Source organism: Miscanthus floridulus, chromosome 16 (genome assembly GCF_019320115.1).
Source record: "Miscanthus floridulus cultivar M001 chromosome 16, ASM1932011v1, whole genome shotgun sequence".
NCBI classification, from domain to species: Eukaryota; Viridiplantae; Streptophyta; class Magnoliopsida; order Poales; family Poaceae; genus Miscanthus; species Miscanthus floridulus.
The window spans coordinates 1922585-1941440 of NC_089595.1; positions in this window are offsets into that span (position 1 = coordinate 1922585).

Sequence of the window (18856 nt, forward strand, 5' to 3'; positions counted from 1 at the left end):
AGTTTGCATAGGATCATATTTGAATTGGATTTGAACTAAGAAAAGAAATAGAAGAAGGAAAAGAAAATCTCTCTCTTGCTCTCTATTTTGGCCCGGCCGGCCTGCTCTTTGGCCCGGCCTGCTGCTAGTTTTCACTTCCCACCAGCCCCGCTCCCTTGGGCCGATGGCCTAGCAGGCTTGCTCCCTCCCTCAGTTTCCTCCGCGCGGCCCAGCATAGCAATCGGCCCAGCCAAAGGCCAGGCCCAGCCAGTCCCCGCGCCCTCTTCTCCTTTCTTCCGATGACAAGTGGGGCCGCCTTGTCAGCAACCCATCTTCTTCCTCCAGTCGTCCCCGAACTGGACTCCGATGCCGCTGTGGAGTCCGTGCTCGCCCCGCTTCTCCCTCCGTTTTGCGTGCGCCCCAAGCCGAGCCAGCCCTTAAAATCGGATGCCCGAGCTCTCCGCCTCCAGCCCCAAGCTCCTGCGTTGTAGCCTCCTTCGCCGAGCCACCGCCTGTGCCCGAAGCCGCGCCGCTGCGAGCTCCACTCCACCCAACCATGCCCGAGGCCACCACCGTGACATCCAGCTTCCCCCGAACCCTCCATCGAGCTCGCCTCGAGCTTCTATTTCTCCCCGAAGTTCTCCCGTGCCCTGTGGTGACCGGGAGCGTCGAAGCTGACGTCACCGGCGAGGTCCGACAATGGCGCCGCCGCATGAGAGCTCGCTGCCGGCCACCTACTCCGCCCACTTCCATCCCGGGCGTCCAAGTCTAATCCGATGGCCCAAATGCAAAGGTAGCCCTACGCCTGGCAGATTTCCTAAAGAGTCCCTAGGTTAATTCAAAATAGAACCCGTGGTCCATTGCGTATTTCATGGATTACATCTTCGTCTTTGGAAAGCGTAGTATCATCGGTTTAGACCTAAAATACATTTTCAGTTAATTACAGATTTGCCACTGATTTTGTTTTAGCCATAACTTCTTTGTTTTAACTCCGATTTGATCCGTTCAACTTGCGTTAGGTTCGTAATTTCATAATCTACATGTTCATACTACTGTTAGATGTGTTTTCAACTTTTAAAATTCGTGATTAGATTTAATCTATTATTTTAATAAAGAAAATCTTGTTTAAACCATATCTTCTGCGTTTTAACTCTGTTTTAGCCCATTCAAGTTGCGTTAGATTCATAGCAACGAGATCTACGTGTTAGTAATAGTGTTTATCATGTTACTAATACTAGAATTTCGTGGTTTGAATCATATCTTGATTAATGATTATGCAACTGTGTTTTATAAATAAAATATGATTTCTTTCACTTTAGTTTTATAATTCAAACTTAAATTTGACTTAAATTATAATATCTATAGAATATCTTATATATGTTTTTATATAATTAAAACATATGAAGGTAATAGTTTTATATTTTCTCCTATGAGCAAATCTTTCGGTAGATGTATCTTCTTTAACCGTAGCTTCGATTAGTGTGGTTTTCGCGTCTATGTGTTTGTAGCGAGACGTAGATTCGTCTCATAAACTTTTCATCTTGATTTTATGTTTGGTGTACTGTTCTAATTTAGATCTGTTGTTTGCTTCGTGTATGATTGTATGGATGCTTGTGTGGTGATATATGGTTCAGTCAATCGGTGAGGTTTACGTGGTGATTAAGAAGCTATTCTCTGAAGACTAGAAGCTGAGAATTGGAAGCAGAAGATTGAAAGTTGAATACTAAAGGCTTTTGAGCATATTGCCTTGTTGGAAAAGCAAGTTAAGGCAAGTATAGCATGGGATCTTTCTTATTACCTATTCACCTTTAATCATTTAATTCATACTGCATGTGTCTACCTTGACTGCTACTAAGGATATCTTAGTCTTTTGTACTTGTACCTTGATACCTTTGGGGTATTGCATTGGGTAGCTTTGCTAGTGCTCAACTACAACCATGATCTTGTAACTTGACTAATGGTATATGCAATAAATATTAAAAGATGCTTTTTAGCAACATGGAACAAGGGGGCTAGAGCATTGGGCTGTTTATGGTGCTCTAGATTCCTCTCCCTAAGGACTTATCTGTAAGTGATTTATCTAGGACTTATAGTACAACTATGAGGGCTATATGGCTCTAGCTTTAGCTCAGTATGAGGACCTTTTCTAGCTTGTTAGTAGTTACCTTTATTAGCGTAAGAATGGCTTGCCGAATCAGGTATAGTGTGGCCTCTGTCCCCATGTGTATAGGTTGCGTGTCAATGTGCCATCGGGAAGGGGGGCTCTACATCTGTTTGCCGAGTGAATCTAATGGCCCTAACTTGTTAGACGAACCTTTGAAAGGCTTGATAGTGAACCCTACCGACCTTCCTTGGTAGTGGGTCAAGAGGCTGATCACCTCAGGCGAAAGGGAAATCATGACTCACAGTGAAAGTGTACAACCTTTGTAGAGTGTAAAACTGGTATATCAGTCGTGCTCACGGTCACGAGCGGCCTTAGAACATTTACATAATAGATGATGAACACTAATGATATGGATGATGAAGATGCTCACTAATGGTTAACTGTTTATGTTATTCATTATTCATGTTTACCTGATCATGTGTTTATAGGCTTGAGATAAACTTGTTGATAGACTCATTAAAAGTTAATCGCAGTTAAACCAGTGTCAGCCTTTTGAGCCTCATGAACCCCATGTTATATTTGTTGAGTACGACATGTACTTATGCTTGCTTTATTTTCAATTATTTGGATAAAAATCCTGGATGGGTACCAGATTGCTAGAGTATGGAGGAATTAGGCTTGTGATCAACCAGTCAATTGTCCCTGTGGATTTGGAGTCTTCGCCTAAAGATCGGAGTTGTCTTTACGCTGTCTATACTCTGAGGTTATATTCTTTATACTAACACGTTATGTAATTAAGCATTGTCTATTGATATTACCCTTATTTGTAGCTATATGTGAGATTTGACTTCCTGGGCTCACATATGGTGTGTATATGGTTTTATTCTTAAAACCAGGTGCGACACTAGGCGCGGGGGAGGGCGGCGCGCACGAGTGGGCCATAGGCCGTCTTCACCGCTGGGCCACAGCAGAGCGCAGCGCGTGACTGGGCCTTCGAGACGAATGAAGTGTATAGGGTAGATTTTGTTTTATTCTTTTCAGAAGCATATTTTGTAGAATTGTATTAAGTTTTGATGTTTAATCTCTTCTCAAATTTGAACCAACGGTAGAATTTGTTCGAAGAGTAGTTAAGTACATAGAAATGCTTCTGAATAATATTATTTTTCATGTTTTCGCTGCAAATTTGATGTTTATTATCTTATAATTAAATTTGAACCAACGAGAGGATTTAATTTTGAAGAATAGTTATAATATTCAGCAAATTATGATATTGTTATTTTTCTGACCAACGTTGATAATAGCAATATTATAATTTTTTATTCATGAGATTTTATACATTAGTTCTATTTCTGCCCAATGGTGATGTAAAGTTAATGTAGAAGAACATTGCATGTTTTAATTTTTACCAACGTTAAATTACGGTATGCAATTATTATGTCAAATTTTTCTCAATTTCTCTGATGTTGTTTTTAGGATACAACCCAATGATGTTTATCTTGTCCATTCCACCTCTCAATGGAAGCAACTATAACGTATGGCGAGAGAAGCATGAGATAGCACTTGCGCTGTCCAACAATGATCTAGCACTTATCTCTCCATGTCCCACTAAGCCCATGGACCCAGTGAGGGCAGAAAATGAGACTGATGCAACTTTTGGTACTTGGCAGCGTGACCATGCATTAATGAGAATGAAGTACGACCTTGATCCTACGAAGTGGGATAGTTCAAACCGCAAGTGTTTGATGGTGATTAAGGGCTCCATTGAGGATCCAATAAGGGGATCAATCCCATTATGTACCACTGTCACTGAGTATCTCAAGAAGGTGGAGAGTCAGTTTACTGGCTCTTCAAAGGCTTATGTAAGCACTCTTATTAAGAAGTTAGTCAATGAAAAATACACTGGTGGAGGGATAAGAGAGCACATATTGAGGATGAGCAACATGGCATCCAAGCTCAAGCTAATGGACTTAGGGCTCAAGGATAAGTTCCTAATTCATTTGATTTTTGCATCTTTGCCCAAAGAGTATGAGACCTTTGTTGTTAATTACAACTTATAGCCAGATAAGTGGGAAATTAAAAAGCTCATTGCCATGTGTGTGCAAGAAGAGAAGAGGCTTAAGAGCTCACATGATGACTCCGTCAACCATATGAAGGACAATAAAAGAAAGAACTTTAACAACAAGAAAGACAAACCACAAGGGAAACCTTAGCGGGACAATAGCTCCTCTTCTAAGTCACAAGGAAAGGCCCCACAGAAAGATCACCATCAGAAATCCAACTATGTTCAAGTAGACAAGGACACCTGCAAATGGTGCAAGAAGATTGGACACTACCAGAAGGATTGCCTAGAGTTCTTGAAGCACCTAATGTGAAAAGGTGAGGACATTATTACATTTATAGATAAGTCCTTGTATTTAAGTTATGCAAAATCTACTTGGTGGATTGATTCAGGTGCAACAATTTATGTTGTAAATTCATTACAGGGATTCCATACGAGGAGGACTCTGCAAAGAGGAGAAAGACACATTAAGGTAGCAAATGGAGTTAAAGCTAAAGTTGAAGCCATTGGAGAATTCCCATTAGAATTAAATGATGGCTTTATACTTAAGCTCATAGATGTCCTTTATATACCCTCTTTGCGTAGAAACTTAATAAGTGTCTCATGTTTAGACGATGATGGTTATGATTGTCATTTTGGTAATGGCCAATGTAAAATTATGTTTAATCATAAGTGTGTTGGTCTTGCCTTCTAACAAGACGAGCTTTATTTGTTATCACTTTGTGAGAATGTGAATGTTCTAAGCACTAAGAATGAGAATGCCTCCTCGTCTATGAATGCAAGAAATAAGCAGAAGAGAATTCATGATGTATCATTGAAATTATGGCACAGTCGTTTAGGCCATATTTCGAGGGGGAGAATAGAACGATTGATTAAGAAATCAATTCTCCCACCATTAGAATTTTTAGAGTTAGAACAATGTATTGATTGCATTAAAGGAAAGTATGTTAAGAAAATAAAGAAAGACGTCAAACGAAGCGTAGGAATTTTGAAAATAATTCACACAGATATCTATGGTCCTTTTTCTGTGAAAAGTGTGGATGGTTATGATTCATTTACAACATTCATAGATGATTATTCTCGTTATGGCTATATTTATTGAATTAAGAAAAGATCAGAAGCATTGGATAAATTTAAGATATTTAAGGCTAAAGTAGAAAATCAACACAATTTAAAAATTAAGGTAGTAAGATCCGACCGTGGGGGAGTACTATGGTCGACATACCCCATATGGCCAAGTTTCTGGACCTTTTGCAAAGTTCTTACCAGAAAATGGTATAGTCGCCCAATACTCTACACCGGACGAGCCTCAATAGAATGGAGTAGCTGAAAGATATAACCGTACATTAATGGATATGGTGAGAAGTATGATAAGTTACTGCACTTTACCAATAAGTTTGTGAATGGAGACGTTAAAAACAACCATTGACATTCTCAATCGAGTACCAAGCAAGTCGGTGCCCAAAACACCATATGAGCTGTGGACAGGAAGGGAACCCTCACTTAACCATTTACATGTGTGGGGCTATCCAGCTAGGGCTAAAAGTATTTAACCCAAACATTGGAAAGCTAGACTCCAAGATAGTTAGTTGCCATTTCATTGGCTATCTAGATAAGTCAAAAGGTTAGATTTATCTTTTAAAAAACATAAAAATCCTACATGATAAGCTCCTGTATGACAAAGCTTGAATTCCTACCAGAGCCATATATAATATTGAGATTAGGAAAATTTCCACATATATGTTGCTTGTATTGCATTGAGTTCAGTCAAGCTTTGTTGACCCTTATGAGAGGGTTGTCATGCTCTTAAAATGAAGATCATGTACACACCACCCAATTATGCACTACTCCTACACTGGGGGTAGGCGCAATAACATGCCATTCCATCTAGATCCACCCAAAAATATTTTACTCCTACACTAGGAGAAAACACCAAAAATATTCTTGATAGGATATCCACCAAATAAATGCTCCAAATTCTTGTTGCTATCTCTCAAAAGTTTTGTTGCAGAAAAGAGACATGGGGCTATGCTAAAGTTATTCATAAAAAAGATAAAAAACAATGGACAAGTGTCCGAGATATTTAAAACAATGGGTACTCAGATGCCCGCCTGAAAAAGAGAGAGAGATGAATAAGATAGCCCCTGTTCTCTCGCAAAAATATTTCCAAGTTTCAAGAGAGAGATATGTTTTCAAGGAGCAAAGTAAAAATAGGTTAGCCACCATATATATCCACCACACACATGTACATCCTGATTTGATTGTATGACTCAACTCTCTTTGGATTCGAGGTTTGACTTTATAATATATGTATTGCAAGTATGCTCTTTTATGCAATCTCCATTCCTATAAGTTCCACATAAGCCTTAGTTGTAGGAAGAGAAAGGCATAACACCACTATTGCTTTGGTGAGGATCCACAAATACCACATATATTGAGAGACTTGAGAGTGTCATACAAAGGAAGCTCTGAGTTTTATTTTAAAAATCTATAAAAACTCCAGAACAATGGTTGAACAAAGAACTTGAGACATAGTGCTTGACTTGATCGTTCTGTCTTTTAATTGCTCAAGACCCAAGTTAAGGCTGAGAAGCCCCATGGTTGAAGGTAATATGGGTGAGTTTCAAAGTCAGATCGATTTATTCTAATCCGGAGGAGAATTCTTATTTGAATGCATGTGTACTTTTGAGGAGTAAAAGCATCGACGCAACTCCTGATCCATTTGCTAAGTTTAGCTTTGCTAAGGGACTAGCAAAGGTTAAGCTTGGGGGAGTTTATTGATGGTAGTTAACAAACACTATAAACTATCAATATAACATGCATAAGGGCATAAATATAATTATCATTGAAGGTATAGGGGTTTAAACTAATAAATACCACGAGTTTTGTTGAATCTGTATTTTCTGCAGGGTTTTATCCAGAAAACCATCAAGATGGACCTACATGTCAGAATTAATCACACTTATCCTCCACAAAATGGACATCAAAAGGTTCTAGAGGACACCAAAGGACACCACGCCAAGGCATAGGGGCAGAGGCTACCAGGTGAGGCTGCCCAGCCCCTGAGCCCACCTATCAGCCTCCGCGTCACAATGTCGGTTCTCCACCAACTCCTAGGTTGCATCTACATAGTCCTTTAAGTTAGTTTGATCCAAGGGCTCACAATGGATGCTTTGGCCTATATATACTAGCCCCTACCTCCCTCGCTCAGGCATTGCATGAGTCATTTGAGAAGACAAAAACCCTAATCATCCTCAGAGCTCCATCAATTCTAGGGCATAGCTAGTTAGGCTAGGTCTAGAGGGAGGCAAGCAGGCTTCTCTTGGATTCCTGATCATGTCAAGAGCATGGTTTGGTATAATCTTTGTACCCCCTCTCCTTTGTATCTCTATTACTTTTATATGCTAGTTACAATTGTTATGACAATATTAGTATTCACCTTATTCATGTTCTTCATTATAATGTTCATCGTCTACTTTGATTATATACTTACTATAGTTGGATTATCATCATGTTCATGCATAAGTTCGTATAGCGCTCACTCTAAGGTACCATGTGTGAGTGGTCGACATTGTGTAAGCGTGGTGCTTATCCGTTGTTTACCTACGAATACACCCTATATTCTGGGTCATGTGGTAGATCACGGATGTGACACTCCCATTGAGTCTTTTGTAGTCCACTCCTAAATATAGGCTTGCAAGTTGGATGTGGTTACGATGGAAGATAAGCTCTGTTCTTAATCTTCCTTAGTAATATTCCTTATGTGTAGATATGAAGATGATCTTATCAATGACTACTAGGTATAATTGCACTAATCAATGTATGCTTTAACTTGTAAGTAAGAATGACTTAGCAATTATTCCTCTAATATTCTACCTGACCATGCTAATGTCATAGAAAGGAGTACTCTGAGTGATTTATCGTTGATCAATACTTATCATATATATATATATATCTTATTGTCGGTGTTTCGAACAAACACCGGCTAGTAAATTTATAATTGATGCGCATTAGGCCTGGATGGTGCGCTAAAGGACACAAGGTTTATACTGGTTCGGACTGAATGTCCCTACGTCTAGTCTGTTGCTGCTTGTGTTATGAGAACCAAAAAAAGGTTCGTAGCAGGGGGTACAAACGATCGAGAGAGGGACTGGTCCCAAGTCTCTGATGGAATGATCGAAAAGGTTGCTAAGAGCTTAGTTGCTTCTCAGCTGTGTATGAAGTGTCATGTGTGTTCAACTTATCCGTCAAGAGTCGGTCCCCCTTGTTGGAGGAAGCGCACCCCCTTTTATAGATGAAGGGGACAGCTTTACAAGTGAGAGGGGAAGGGCGCGTATGCTGCCGAGCCTTGTTGCCCAAGTCTACCCAGCCTTGTCGCCCATACCGGCGGGTACCAGATAATGGTAGGCACCTACAACACTGTTGATGCCACTGTAGAATGTCTGTAGAATGTCAGGATGGCTGCAGAGTACTGCTCCGTGCAGGGTATGGTCTCTGGTACAGTGGTTTTGACTTATGAGCCTTGCCCTGCCTTTCTCTGCACGCCTTCTAGTTCCTATGAGCCCCGGTCGAAGGGACGCGGGGGTCGGAGTTAGAAGTAGCGCTTTGGGCAAGGCCTTCCGATCGGAGAGGGCGTCCAAAGGCCAAAGCGAGTGCTCCGATCTGGTGGGCCCAAGGGGTCGTGGAGTGGGCATCGCTCCTTTGGGACCATGGCATGGTGACAATACATCCATCATTGTAGAGGGCGCGAGCCTCTTCCTGGACCGTAGTGGTTGTCGTATATCTATGTCGGGTTCTGTGTCTGAGGGCTAAAGGCGACACCTACAATACTGTTTGGACTCTGCAATGCCAGAATGGTCTAAAGCACCCATCTCGTCGTACTCTAGTGGTACTTTTCCTATCGTGGCATAGGGCATGGCCCTTGGCCCTATGTTTGACTCGAGTGTCATGTTGTACCTCACGCTCATCCTTATGATGGATCAGGGTGTACTTGTAGAGCGAGGCGGAGCCTAGCCCTCAGGGGTCGGGCAAGGCGGAGCCAAGCCTTCGGGGGTCGGGCCAGGTGGAGTCTAGCCCTCGAGGGTCGGGCAAGGCAGAGTCTGACCCTCGGGGGTCGGGCGAGGCGGAACCAGTCTCCCATCATTTCGGACAAGAGATGCAGTAACGTTCTCGTCTAATCGGGAGTGTCAACGTTCGATGGTTTATCAGTTCCACCTCATTGGGTACCCCGGTATTAGGTCCCCGATAGTAGCCCCCGAGCCCCCGGGTGATTCGAGCAGAATCGCCCAGGGGTATTTTGATTTGCCAGAGGGTGCGCATGAGCGCACCCGATGGGTGTAGCCCCCGAGCCCCCGGGCGATTTGGGCAAAATCGCCCGGGGGGGTGCTTTGATTTGCCAGGGGGTGCGCGCGAGCGCACCCAATGGGTGTAGCCCCCGAGCCCCTAGGTGATTTGGGTAGAATCACCTGGGGGGTGCTTTGGACCCTTCATGGGTAAGGCTATGAGGTTTGGTTTCATCAACTAGAAAGCTTTAAGGGAACCCTGGTGTCCCATTTGCAGGGATTTTGTCCAGGGTTAACCTGGCTATGGCTCGACTTTGGATCTAGGCCCAGTTGATGCTCGTGTACCTGGGTTTCGGTTGCTTATGGGCCCATCTTCTGTTGGGTTGGTCGTCGAGACCGTTGGGCCAATCCCTGGATGTTCCAGGCCGAGGTGGGCCAAAGAAGAAGCGTTCTGACCCATGTCCCATCTGTGGGAATGGAGTCCGGTCTGCTTGCGAAGGCGAACCATCCAGCGTGGTTTTAGTGAGAAAGGATAGGGATCACGGGCGCGTATCCCACGAGGTGACGCGGCGGTGTGCATGGCAGGCCTGAAGATCGAGGCGGACGGTTGCGCTTCTCGCATCCGTTGCCCCTATAAAACCACAGGGTCCGCCCCTAGGGTTCTGTACTCCGCCTTTTCACCTTCGCATCGCCAACCTCCGCCATCAATCGCCAGAGCCTCCGACACACGCACTGTTCCCTCCGTTAAACTCGTCGCTGCCTTCTTCCCCGTGCTGCTCTCGCCGTCGCAATGGACCCGGGGTACAAATCCAACATCTCCCCTCAGTGTTTAGAGGGCCTTGTCCGCCAAGGCCTCCTTCGCCCATTGACCGCCACCAAGGAGTGGCGGCTGCCCGGTGAAGAGGAGGAACCGGAGCCGCCCGAAGGGTACGTCGTGTCTTTCGCCCACTTCCACGAGCGGGGATTCACCACGCCCGCCCATCAGTTCCTTCGGGGACTGATGGACTACTACCAGGTGGAGCTTCAACACCTTACCCCCAATGGGATCCAGCACATTGCGGCGTTCGTCGCCCTATGCGAGGGGTTCTTGGGGATCAGTCCCCACTTTGACCTGTGGCGGTATCTCTTCGCCGTCAATCTTCTAAAGAGGTGGGCCAGGAAGCAAGAGCTGCATGCACCGGTGGGGTGCGTCGGCATCCACCTCCGCAGCAACCGGGCAGGAGCGTACCCGCTAATGTGTCTTTCCACCTCCAACAAGGGGTGACATTCGCAATGGTTCTATGTCAAGAATGACGCCGCCGCCCCCTTGCCAGCTTTCACCGGGCGCTACATCGTGGAGACCCTGGGGTCATGGGGGTGGGGTGTCATGGGCAAGGAGAAGAAGCACCTTAATGACCTTCTTGCCGCCCTCTGAACTCTGAGGGAGAGGGGCATGAAGGGATCGGGGATTATCGGCGCCTACCATGCGAGGAGGGTTGCGCCGCTGATGGCGCGCGCGCTTCCCTAGTATCAAATGGTGCCCGGAGCGTCATTCGAAGGGACGGTGCTTTCCAATGAAGTGCTCCATCCCTCTGAAGTGGCACAGCGCATCAAGGAGGCGATGGAGCCCATGAAGGACTCCATTGGCGCCGTCCGTGACTTCGTGTATCCGGTGCCGGGGCATCCCCCAATGCGGCCGGAACTGGGGTTTGTTGAATTCATAAGTTTCCTTTCCCCTTGCTTTTCTTTTTTCTTCACACATTTCTGTGTTTTCATGTTTTTTTTATTCCGGTCCTCTTTTCAGAGTATTTGTTGCTCGTAGTCGGAACAAATCTCGGTTCCTTCGTGAGCAAAAGGTGGAATGGGACCGCCTCACCGAGGAGGCCCGACTGCGAGGAGATGTGGGAGCGCAGCTCGCTGCCGCCCAGCAACGGGAGGCCGAGGTGCATCGGGACATGGAGGAGATCCATGGAATGTTTGAGGACCAGTTGGCAAAGGTGAAGCTGGATGGGGAGGAGGCTGCCAGGATCTGAAAGGAGCGGGACGAGCTGCTCTAGAAGGACGCTGCGGCCAGTGAGCAGGCCGTCGAGCTCCTGGCGGAGCTGGAGACAGAGTGGGACCTCAAGCTAAAGGCTGAGGAGAGGTCCACGGCGTTGCAGCAGAGGGCGGACCGGGACGCCGAGGTGATCACCTGGTTGCGCAAGGAGCGGGACGAGCTACGCCAGACCGAGGAAAGACTTCGCTCGGAGCGCGGCACAGCTCATGAGGATCATGACCGGGCCATTCGGGAGTGCGACGAGGAGCGTCGGGTGGTTGAGTCCCTCTGGGCGGACCTTGGAGCCGCGGTGAACCGAAGGTTGGATGCCGAGGACGTTGCTGCCAGGTTGGACAAGGAGCTTACTAAAGTGCGAGGGATCCTTCAGACCGAGAGCGACGAGCATGACCTTCTGCAAGCCACTGTCGGGGTGGTCATCGATGATCTAGGGGTGGCGCAACCAGAGGGAACCAGCTCACTCATGACTTGTGCTGCGGGTATCACGGCGCGGGTAGGGCAACTTGAGGAGGACGCCTTTCACGCCGGGATCACCCAGGCCTTCGCCATTGCCCGTTCTCATTATGATCAGGAGATCAACTTGGAGGTAATGAGCCAAGGCTTCGCGCCGGTCTATGAAGATGCTGAGCTGGACGAGATGGAGAAGGCGGTGGCTCCCCTTGCATGGAACCTGGCGAACAGGCTGAAAGAAGAGGTTCTCCCTTCGCGGAAGTAGTTAGTTGAATAAGTTTGATAAACACTTATCTGTAATATGTGAACAAGTGTCAGTACTTTTGTGTCCAAAAATGGATTTGTGGCTTTTGTTTCACAATTTGGTTTCGTTTGTTTGGTCTTACCTTCTTCCCTTTTTGTAATGAGAAAAGATTTACGCGATCCGACCCTTTCGTTTGTTTAGACCATAGGGCCCGTGGTGTTTAGGGGAAATTTTGATTGTGCTAGTTGAGCAAAATTACCGTAGTCGTCTGGGCGTTGGCCTTTTGCAGTCTTACCAATCTGTTCCCCCGAACTTTGCCGCTAGTCTTGGTGCAAGGAAGAGGTCTGCTGTAAACACTTTATCGAAAAAAAGGAAAGGAGGTACATGTACCTTTATCAGCTCCCGAGTGAGATCCGACCCCTTCTGGTTGCTGGGGTCAGATGTTACTAGAGACCAGAGCGAGGGAAGCGATGTTACTTGCCTGGATGGCTCGAGTGACGTGTTTCATGAGCTTGTTAACGGGGATGTTCGGGCAGAATCTGATCCCAATGCTTTGTGACAGAGTTGGCAAAGCCTTTGGGTGGTATTCCGTTGCTCCTTGCCCCGTCTTCCAACAGATTCCCCCTTAATGGGGTTTCTATGGGCTCGGCTAGGGGCTGGATTGAACTAGAAGGTTGAGATGACCCTACCCGCCTCAATGCAGGTTGGGTAGAGGCCGTCGAGGCTCAACTGCGTTTTCTCCCCTGGCTGTTGTTCGACATGGGGCAGCTCCGGACACTTCGTGGGTCAGCCTTCGAACCTCGGTCTCTCGATCCAGCTTGAGCCCCCGAGCCCTTTAGGGTCTGATAGGGGTTGGCCATGTTTTCGCGCGTTACCCCGTCCTCGGTTTCCACAATCGGAGGGGCTAAGTCGACAACACTTGCCTCGATGGCTCGAGTGTCGCGCTCAATGAGCTCGCTATCGGGTTTGTTCATGTGAAATCCGGGTCCATCATTTGCTGACGAGGATCGGTAGAGCCCTCATGTGGCATTTCACTACTTCTTAACCCGCCTCCCGGCAGATGCCCGAGCCGTTCAATAGGCATAGGTGGCCCGTTGGCCTCTCCTCGACGGAGATTCTGTGGGTTCGGCTCGGGGTTAGAATCGAACGAGAAAGGTCGAGACGTCCCTGTCCGCCTCTGAGCGGGGTCGGGCAAGGCCGCTGGGGCTCGTCTCTGTTTTTCTCCCCTGGCTCTGTTTGACGCAAGGCGGCCTCGAGCCCTTCATGGGCGGGCCTTCGAACCTCGATCGGTCGCCGCTCATATTGGATGAGGTGGCTGCCTCCTCGTGACGCGACACGAAGTGTTGAGATGCAGAGATTTGCATATGCAATGTTTGGATGTATGGTTTCAATGTATTACTTAATTGAAACGAAAGTGGGGTTTGGTTACGTTACCTTGGTGACATGAGCGCTGGGAAGCTCTAACCAGATGTGTCCATGTGGGGTTTGGACCCGATGTTTGCGACGAGGTTGGCGTAACCTGCATAAGAGTCACTATTTTTTGCTCTTGTTCCTCGGCGGTAATTTGTGATTTAGTCGACCTGACATCCTCTCCTCAAAGGAGGTTCTGTAGGTGGACCCCTCCAAACCATTTTCGGGAAGGCGGGAGCCGAGGCTTGCGGTGCGGGGAACTATGAGTTCGATTTATGCTGGTGAACATAAAACACCGTAGCCATCGAGGCGTAAGGTCCGGCGGTTCGTCCAGCTGTATTCAAAGTTTTATACCCACACACCGCGCTTCCGGTTTTAAACGTAAGGAGGGGTCGGGCGAAGGGGGTGTCTAAACAAATAGACACCCTCGGTAGCACCCGAGCAATGTCTGTGCCTCTGCTGTTGCCGGGGTCGGAGGCTCGATAAAGAAATTTACACTCAAAGTAAGTAAACAGAGGTGCTCATCTTTCAATGTTCGTTCGTTCGTTGTTTTCCCTGGGCCGCCCGATCGACCCAGGCGTCCTATTGGGCTCCCCCTAGAGGGGGGTTCCATTGTTGGATCATTCCACGGTCCTGCCTGGGGAAGCGGAGAGTTGCCTGCATACGAGCATGCCCCGGTTGTTGCGCCCGGGGCACATTAGTGGCGGGCTACGCCCAAACGACGTTCCGCCTGACCAGGTGACGTCTTGTCGACCAGAGCGCGTCCCTCCAGCTCCGTCGCATCCCCTTAGATTTCTGTCAGCGTTGATTTCGCATTTGCATTGAATAGGGGAAGGCAGAGAGTTTTTTGTCCCAACCTTTCACCTTTCCTTAGCTGCTGAGCCCCTTCTTTAAATAGGGGGGGAGAGTTCTTGTCCCACCTCCTCGCCAGCCTCTGAGCCGCCTCCTCTTCTCCTTCCTTTCCACCGAATGCATCGGTTCCTAAGTAAGAGAGGGTAATGCTAGGGAGAGAAAAAAACTCACAGATTCGCTCATGAATCTAGAGCGTGATGTTGAGCTGGAGGTCATCCAACATAGATGAGATGGTGCGGGTCGCCTGTGCTAAGGAGGGGTCGCCACTGCCGAAGGAGGAGGGGCACTGGAGGGTGCCGAGTGTCGTCGACTTTGCGGTCGTTTGTTGCGGCCTTCCTTCAGTGGGAGGTGCTTCCTGCCCCGACGCCGTTGTCAGGGTTGCGGCTGATGGCGTAGTCCCTGGACATCCCGGTGGAGGTGCCACTGTCGGGGTTGTGGCTGATGATGATGTCATAGTCCCTAGACGCCCTGACGCAGGCGCCGCAGTCGCCGGCGTGGTGCTCGACGTTGCAGATGACAGCGCCTTCGAGGATCCCGTGAAGCGGTAGGACATCGCCGATGGAGAGTGTGGCATGGCAGCCTCAGTAGATGAACTGGGCTGTGTACATGCCTAGACATTGTCGATGGAGAGCGTGGCGCGGCGGCCGCAGTAGACAAACTGGGCCGTGTACATGCCCGGACGTTGTCGATGGAGAGCGTGGCGCGGCGGCCGCAGTAGTACTCATAGCAAAGCTATGTAGAGGCTTTAATTGAATAAGTTTGTGGGGAAGCCCCCGAGTGAACAGTCCTTTTTGTAAAGAAATCACTTTGTAAGTGGTGGATTTGTGCGAAAATGAACAAATTTTCATCTTTTGTTACGGCAAACAGCTTTTCAGCTTCCTCTTTTTGTAGAAGAGGTTTTGGTGCCCTCTGACCCTTCCCATGGCTCAAGTTGCAAAAAATTAGGAGTGCAGGTGAACTAATTCTGATTACGCTGGTGAGCAAAGAAGTCGTAGCCGCTGGGGCGTGGGATTCCCACAGTCCTACCAGTTATACTCAGAATTTGCTCCCAAAATCCTAGCCCTTAGGACTTGTTACGGGAAGAGTGGAAAACTTAGAGGATGTTTGCAAAGTTAACACAACAAGTGTTTGCAAGATAAACGTACTTGTATCATTTGTATCAGCCCCCGAGTGAGGTCCGACCCCTCACAGTTTGCAGGGGTCGGATGTTACTAAAGATCGGGGATTTGTAAAGACAAGAACTGATAAGAAGAAGTATGTGTTTATTTAAGGGTAAAAATGACATAGCTGCTCAATGTTCTAGGCATGGGTGAAGACCACGCCGTTGATGGTTTTCAACTTGTAGGCGCTTGGGCAGAGTACTTTCGCGACAACGTATGGCCCCTCCCAGGGTGGGGATAGCTTGTGGCAGTCCTTGTTGCTCTGCATGAGGCGGAGGACAAGGTCCCCGACGTTGAAGGCTCAGTCCCGCACCCATCGGCTGTGGTACCGTCGCAACGCCTGCTGGTACTTGGCCGAATAGAGGAGGGCGATGTCGCGGGCTTCGTCTAGCTGGTCCATGGCGTCTTGGTGGGATGCTTCGGCCCCCTGTTCGTCATAGGGTCTGATTCTTGGTGCTCCGTAGTCAAGGTCCATCGGAAGAATGGCCTCAGAACCATAGACCATGAAGAAAGGTGTGTAGCTAGTGGCCCGACTGGGAGTTGTCCTTAGGCTCCAGAGCACCGTCGGGAGCTCGGCGAGCCAGTGCATGCTGAACTTGTTCAACCGGTTGAAGATCCTGGGCTTAAGGCCCTACAGAAGCATGTCGTTTGTGCGCTCGACCTGCCCGTTCGTCCAGGGGTGCGCGATGGCTACCCAATCGATTCAGATGTGTTGTTCATCACATAATTGAATGAATTTCCTGCTGGTGAACTGCGTGCCGTTGTCTATGATGATGGAGTTTGGTACTCCAAAGCGATGGATGATGTCGAGGAAGAACAGTACAGCTTGCTCGGATTTGATCGTGGAGATTGGTCGAGCTTCGATCCATTTTGTAAACTTGTCTATGGTGACAAGCAGGTGGGTGAAGCCCCCGGACGCCTTTTTGAGTAGCCCAACCAGGTCGAGACCCTAGACCGCGAAGGGCCACGTGATGGGGATCATCTGGAGTGCCTGGGCTAGGAGGTGAGTTTGCTGAGCGTAGTACTAACACCCTTCGCAGGTGCGTACGATTTGCTCAGCATCGGTTACTGCAGTGGGCCAGTAGAAGCCTTGTCGGAAGGCATTTCCAACCAACGTCCTTGGCGCGACATGGTGACTGCAGACCCCACCATGGATGTCGCTCAGCAAAAGTCTTCCTTGTTCACCGGGGATGCAGAGCTATAGGATCCCGGTGTTGCCCCGTCGGTAGAGTTCGCCCTCTACAAGGACGAAGGACTTGACGCGACGTGCGAGCCATCGAGCTTCCATTCTGTCCGTTGGTAGTGTGTTGTGGAGGAGGTAGTCAAGGTAGGGCGTTCTCTAGTCGTCCGGGGGGTCAGGCTCTGCTACCGGATCCTCTTCAAGCTCCATGACCTCGGGGTCGGACGGAATGGTCGGCAGTTAGCCCTTGGGGCCAGATCAGACGGGCCATCCTTGGCCCAATCTGACTCTTCGTAGCGCACCGAGGGTTTATCTTGGTCGCTGGCGAAGACGCCCATTGGCACCGGCTCTCGATCGAACGCCGCCTTCGCAAGTGCATTGGCAGCCTCGTTGAGGTGCCTCGGGACGTGATTAAGTTCGAGGCCGTCGAACTTGTCCTCCAGCCGTCGGACTTCTTGGCAGTATGCAGCCATCTTGGCGTCATGACAGCTGGACTCCTTCATGACTTGGTCAACAACCAACTGAGAGTCACCCGAATGTTGAGGCATCGGATGCCCAGCGCGATGGCGATGCATAGGCCGTTAACGAGTGCCTCGTATTCAGCCACATTATTTGATGAGGGAAAATGGAGGCGAACCATATACCGCATGCGGACCCCGAGGGGTGATACGAAGACCAGCCCCACGCCAGCACCCTTCTTCATCAGTGACCCGTCGAAATACATCGTCCGGCATTCTTGATCGACGACCGCCGGTGGCATCTGGACCTCAGTCCACTCTGCGATGAAGTCAGCCAGTACCTAGGACTTGATCACCGTTCGGGGGGCATACCCGATGCCTTGATCCATTAGCTCAAGTGCCCACTTTGCGGTTCTTCCTGTGGCGTCCTAGCTATGGACGACCTCGCCGAGGGGGAATGACGTCACTACTGTCACAGGGTGTGACTCGAAGTAAGGGCGTAGCTTTCTTTTAGTGATGAGGACGGTGTATAGGAGCTTCTGGATTTGGGAGTAGCGGGTTTTGGAGTCGGATAGTACCTCACTGATGAAGTACACCGAGCGCTGGACCTTGAGGGCGTGCCCCTCTTCTTCCCATTCTACTACTAGGGTGGCGCTAACCACTTGCGTGGTGGCCGCTATGTATAGCAAGAGGGATTCTCCGTCGCTTGGAGGGACTAGGACCGGGGGTTTTGTTAGAAGCAGCTTGACCATGTCAAGCGCCTCTTGGGCCTCGGCTGTCCACTCGAAGTGATCGGCTTTCTTCAAGAGTCGATAAAGGGGGAGTCCTCGTTCGCCGAGGCGTGAGATGAATCGGCTGAGGGCGGTGAGGCACCCTGCGACCCGTTGAACCCCCTTTATGTTCTGGATCGGACCCATCCTTGTGATGGCTGAGATTTTCTCTAGGTTGGCTTTGATGCCACGCTCGGAGACAATGAAGCCAAGCAGCATGCCCCTCGGGACCCCGAAAACACATTTCTAGGGATTGAGTTTGATGCAATTTGCCCAGAGTTCCGCAAAGGTTTGCTCAAGATCGGCAACAAGGTGGTCAGCCTGTTTGGACTTAACTACGATGTCGTCGACGTAGACCTCAATGGTCCGCCCAATGAGGTCCCCGAAGCAATTGAGCATACAGCGCTGGTAAGTGGCCCCAGCATTTTTTAGACCGAATGGCATTGAGACATAGCAGTACGGTCCGAAGGGGGTGATAAAAGACATTGCGAGTTGGTCAGACACTTTCATCATGATTTGGTGATAGCCGGAGTACGCGTCAAGGAAGCAGAGGGTTTCACACCCCGAGGTGGAATCGACTATTTGGTCGATGCGTGGTAAAGGAAATGGGTCTTTTGGGCATGCCTTGTTGAGACCAGTGTAGTTGACACACATCCTCCATTTCCCGCTCTTTTTCGTACAAGAACAGGATTTGCTAACCACTCTGGGTGGTGAACTTCCCTGATGAATCCGGTGGCAAGTAGTTTTGCTATCACTTCACCGATGGCCCTGCGCTTTTCCTTGTCGAAGCGGCGCAGGCGTTGCTTCACCGGCTTGGAGCCTGGGTGGATTTTCAGGGTATGCTCGACGACCTCCCTTGGGAAGCCTGGCATATCC